The sequence below is a fragment of the Gigantopelta aegis genome, chromosome 7, assembly GCF_016097555.1.
Source record: "Gigantopelta aegis isolate Gae_Host chromosome 7, Gae_host_genome, whole genome shotgun sequence".
In the NCBI taxonomy this organism is placed as follows: domain Eukaryota; kingdom Metazoa; phylum Mollusca; class Gastropoda; order Neomphalida; family Peltospiridae; genus Gigantopelta; species Gigantopelta aegis.
Genome location: NC_054705.1, coordinates 9,463,664 through 9,469,614, shown reverse-complemented (window position 1 = coordinate 9,469,614; position 5,951 = coordinate 9,463,664).

Below are 5,951 nucleotides of genomic sequence, written 5' to 3'. Positions count from 1 at the left end.
CTCCCCCCTGCGCACGCGCCTGATCTCCTTACAATAACCATAAACTGGGTACATGACGTTTTCGTTTTAAGAATGCTGAGAACATTCCAAAGCAAAATTGCTGTTGATTTTAGTTTTTTTGTTTGAACATTACTAATACACCTGAATGTGTTTGAAGAAAAATCTTGTGATTAAAAAATTGTACCTTTTACGAAATATGGATTTTAAGTGAAATTACGGTGAGATATGTTATATTTATTGTGTACGAAGCCAAAACAGGGGTGCGAAAAGTGACTGTTGTCGACCTTAGAATGGATTTGTTTTACGTCCACATTGTTGATTTGTTTTTTTCTTTTTTTGTTGTTGTTTTTTTACGTTAACTGATTGCAATTTATTTTGTTTCACGTATCGTAACTGAAAAATGTAGAATAGTATTTCCGTAAATATCGTATTTGTGTTTTTGTCGTTAGGTGAGCGCAGTTTGGGACGTTCAACGTTGATGGTAATGATTTTGTTGGTTGTTTTTTCCCCAAGATTTCTGTCTCGACAAAATGTGGGTAAAATCTAACGAAAAATAAAGGTAGCCGACTACTTTGTCGTAGTTGTTAACAATTTGATTCGGACTTTAGACTGCAGCAAGTGAAATAAAACCATTGCCTTGATCCCCGGCTTGCTCTATATGCTACTATCTGACAGTGACAACCATAGCATAAACAACAAAATACCAAAGTTACGAGATCGAATAAAAATAATTTCGAAACTTCTACTAACCTAAACACATATCACTGTACAGCAGAACCGCCATCAGAAACAGTATCATCCTGCATGCTGAAGAAAGAGATCTTGAGATCCAAGTCATTTTGAGAAAATGTTATGAGTCTTAGTTGTGCTTTTGTTGTTTTACAAAATTCTATTCCTCAATGTCCAACTTAGCTGGCAGCCAATGAGAAACCGACGCGTCATTTCCAACCTAGTAGTTCCGGTGCATGGGTCGTGCCTGTCTGCCCCCACATCCTTTCGTTCTTGTTTCCGTTCGCCCTTATTGTGGAACGGTCCCAGATATAACGTGAATGGGTGTCGGGGTATGGAGCTGATCAAGGTTATAGGTAGTTCATCAAGATAAACGTATCCGGCACGAAATTAAGTATTGTGATGTTTATTGCTGTGTTGTAACATTTATCCATTGGATCGAATTTTCCATGATTTGCAATTAGGATTTAATAAAATCAGTCATTTGTGATTTATTTAAGAGCCTCAATACGTACAACAACATATTTTAATACATTTTAGACGAAAATATTAACTACAATACCTTTGTTAACCTTTCTAGGATTAGATGTTTGAAGATGACACATTTAAAAGTTATTTTTAGTCAGGTACAGCTGAAAATCGAAAATGCGGAATGAAAAAAATGGCGGAACTACAATTATTCGTATCAAGCATTTTACGTCCATCCAATGAAAAGAAATATATCGGAACTGAATGGAATTGATTATTTATTTTGTTATTTTTGTTTCTATATATGTGTTTTGTGTGGGTTGCATTATATGCATTAGTAATATTTATGCCATTAAAGTTTTGGGGGGTTATTATTATTTTTTATTATTATTAAAAACATAGTAATTGTCAGCACAGGTCATTACTTATTTTAAGGCTTTCATTTATTTACTTTTTAAATAAAATCATTATTTCCCTTAGTATTTTGTTTAAATGTTATTATTACAGGCCTTTAGTTACATGTATTTCATATGTTTTTCTCCTTTTTTTATTTTTTCTTAAAATTAAAAAAAAATAAAAATCTTTGTTTAATTATTATTGCAGGTCATTAGTTATGTTAAGGATTTTATTTATTTATTTAAAATTAATGTTTACTCTTCTTTTTTGTTTTAATTTTGTTTAGTTATAATTACTGGTCATTAGTTATATTATAAATGGTTTTTAATTAAGCTGCACAACCTAAACATCTTTGATTATAAGTTTCATTAATCTTTCATAATATTTCTATCAATCTTTTATGGCAAGTTCTGGGAAAAGGTGAATAGACACACACATAGATGGGGAAACATAGACAATTTGAAAGTTAAACTGGCCGTTGAAAATATTTTATACATGTAAATCTAAAATGTTATAATGATTGTCAGCTCCATCTAATTTATTCCTTGAAACATATTCATGCAACTACTTTCAATATTTGTACTATAATTCATATGTAGTTACATTACAAATCTGTACAGCAATGTACTGAAAAATTATGTTCAAGCACATAATTATCAAGCATTAATTCTTAAATGTTAATCATAATATTTAGAAATTAACATATATAAGTGTGTGAACATGTTAAGTGTATACTTATCTAAAGTAACCCTCGTACTAACAAAAGAAAGGAATGATACACATCCATTCCGCTATTTGTATGTTAAGTGCACACCAATCCTCAAGACGGTTAATGTTAAATCCATCCATACGTTTGATAACAACTGCTGTTAGTGATAATTTATTCCTACTTAACCGATTTAACATCATCTGTGTTGTTGAGGATTGCCTCATAAAGATATAAACATTTATTTTAATTGATGCATAACTGTGACTTGGTGACAACTGCTGCTTGAGACAACTGCCTCGTACCAAAGTGCACATTGGCTGCTAGGTGTTAAACACGGTAGGCACACTAAATTACGAATAATGCACATTAATTGAACAAGAAACAAACAAATGCGAGATCTCTTGCTACCCCGTTCCATCCCCTCTATGTCCGTCTCCCCCACCCCTCTCCGTTGTGTATGTATATGTGTGTGTGTGTGTGTGTGTGTGTGTGTGTGTGTGTGTGTGTGTGTGTGTGTGTGTGTGTGTGTGTGTGTGTGTGTGTGAAGGAAACATAAATGAAAAAAACATGTTTTATTTAGTTAATAATTACATTAATTAATTTATTGATTTATTATTATAAAATCAGTAATGTATTTATTATGTTATTTATTTATTATAATTACTAATATTATTCAGTAATGTATTATTATATTATTTATTAAGTATTAATTAATTAATTTTGTATTATATTATTAATTATTGATTAATTGATTTTTAAAAAATATTATTAATTAATGAATTAGTTTATTTATTTATTATTATTATTATTATTATTATTATTATTATTAAACGAGATATTCTATTAAATATCGTATATTGTGGAAGAAACTCGTGAACCTGAGACGAATAATTGTAAAAATAATCCTATTCCGCCAACAGTTTACAATCACATTTTAAATTTGATTATAATGGCCGGCGGAAAAAAATCGAGATTTTGTTCGTAACTGAAAATTGGATTAATGCAGGATTACTATTTGGACAAACTCTATTTATACGTAAAAGGTAACTCGGGAGGTTTTCTTTATACAGTAAATGTTTATATTTATCAATTATTGACCGTCATTGAGGGCAATATCATGCTTTATTACCCCAGCGGTCACTTATAACAGGGAAAATATTTTCCATATTTTCTCAGTGAGAAATATTCTGCATTGGTCTAACGAACAATACTATTGGACAATAATGAATTTGACGCTTACAAACCAATGACCTTGTCGGTACTAAATATGATGTCATCACGATTTGGCAAACACACAAAATGACGTCATGTAGTTTAAAGAGTCATTTTAATGCATTTCCTTATAGATTTTGTAGCAGAATAAAGAGAACTTTTGTTTTTGAAAATTATCTATGAACGTGATTAAATTACAAAGATATAGCAATTCTTAGAACAGTGAGTAAAGTGGTTTACATCGTTTCCATACAGGTCGGCCTTCATGCATGTGCGTTGAACATAAAGGCTTTTAGAGAAAAAATAGCTGAGGTAATAAATAGAATAACAAACTCGGTACCAGTTATGGTCAAATTTATATGTCCTTCGTGAAATAATTTTCATTTGTCACCCGCTAAAGCTCGTGACATCTAAAAATTAGTTCACTCGGGACATAAATTTGATAATAACTGGTAACTCGTTTATTATCCTCTATTTATGGACTGAAGAAATTGATATTGACCGAGGCCAATTTCTTCGGTCCTGTGACGGAACATGCTCTTAATTTCTTTTCGCCTGTGGCGATATTAATTGTTTTAGAGGGCCGTGTGCAGTCCCAGTATGCACTTAAGCCCAGGTGGGCACTTTGTTACGTAATACCTCCGCTGCGCGACGGTGGTCGAGCTGTTCTGATACACACCCAGAGCAGGTGCGGAGGTCATGTGGCCAGTAGTTACGTAATACCTCCGCTAGTTCGGTACGTTCGGGGTATTGCTGGCGAACTAGGCGACGACCAGTCTAGGCTTCTAAGAAAGAGATGCCGTCTTGGTCTCTGTGGAAATATCACTTGTAGGTAATCGGTGCCGCGATGTACCCCCAGGCGATATTCGGATATTATGATAAATAGCTAGGGTTTTAGAGATATCGGGGAGAAACATAGGAAGGCTGCAGGGGAAACGGACGTCGTCCACTGAACGAAATATATAAGTTCAGCCCGGACGTGGTAATTATATATTATTTCTGCTCTGTTGTATAACCTTGATGTGATTGATGTGACTTTAAATATTTTAATACTGTATTATACCAATATTATTTAGACGGTGCTGCCGGTCATCTGACGCAGTAAACTGTAGGCTCACTGTTCTAAATAACTATTAAGGCTTAGCCAGTCATCCTAGAGGACCTAGGTAAACTGTAGGTTATTGTCTTTATTGTGATAGGTACCAGTATTAATTCTGTGTTACAAGGTTACTGAATGAGTAGTAAGGGTTAATTAAAAATTAACCAGTTAGGAATAGAGTGGTAATTCCTTTATTAAGTTCCCCTGGCAGCGTTTCTCAATTATAGCACGTGTGGGTGTGTGTCACGGTGAAGTGATTAGAATATTGTGTAAACTAGACACCTAGAGATCAGTTCTGGGTTGTTATTATTTGTTGTTGTTAATTAACTACTGCGGCAGTACATTTGTCAGCGTAGGTTAATACAGATTCCAAAGTGTATTGTGTTTTTGTTGTGTTTTCTAGTGAACTAAACGTGCTATATTACACATACTTTATATAAGATCTTACCTCTGATCATACCTAGAGACGAGCCACGCGGGTATAACCGCCCGTTACAGAGATATCTAATAGATATACAGTTAGGAGAGATATTTTGATAATCGTGTTTTATTCAGTTACGGGTATTATAGGTGACAGGTCCATAAACCATGATATTGCCCAAAGTGTGGTCAGTAATTGTTTTATTACATAATGTCACCCATAAGACTCGTACATTCCTGCTTTGTTTATCAGAATCGAAATAGCCAACGCTTATAATTTCCCGCAATGCGTTAAAACTGATGGGAGTTAGTGTCGTCACGTAATCCTATGACGTTTTATTACATACCTATTCAATCTTACTATAGTGATAAAGATATTTTGAAACCGTGTGATAAATGTATTTTGTATCCACATACGTGCGATCTGGACCGGATCTTTTAAATGGGGAATTTCCTTTTTATTTTTACTCCAGTTAGCACCTTTTATTTACTGACGTCATATATGATTTACAAATTTAGTCATATCGTATTTGAAATATTACACAAGGCTGCCGCAGAGTAAGATCCATGAAAGGAGTTTCATAGATTTAACAAACTGTTGTTATGATGTTAAATTAAAAAATGTTTTTGTAAAACATAGAAGACGATATGTAATAAATACAGAACTTCACATACGTTGTTTTCGCTTTCTATTTTAAATATTTTTTGCACTCGTTTATTTTGCGAAAGAACATACATATATTCTTGTGCAAAATAAACTCGTGCAATAAATAGGAAGCGAAAACAACGTATCTGAAGTTATATGTATGACACGCAGAGGAATGCGGAAATAAACAGTTGATACCAAGACAAAAATTAAATTCGAGACATTATAACCAGCAAAAGTGTCTAAATCATATTAATAGCAAAATAAAACAC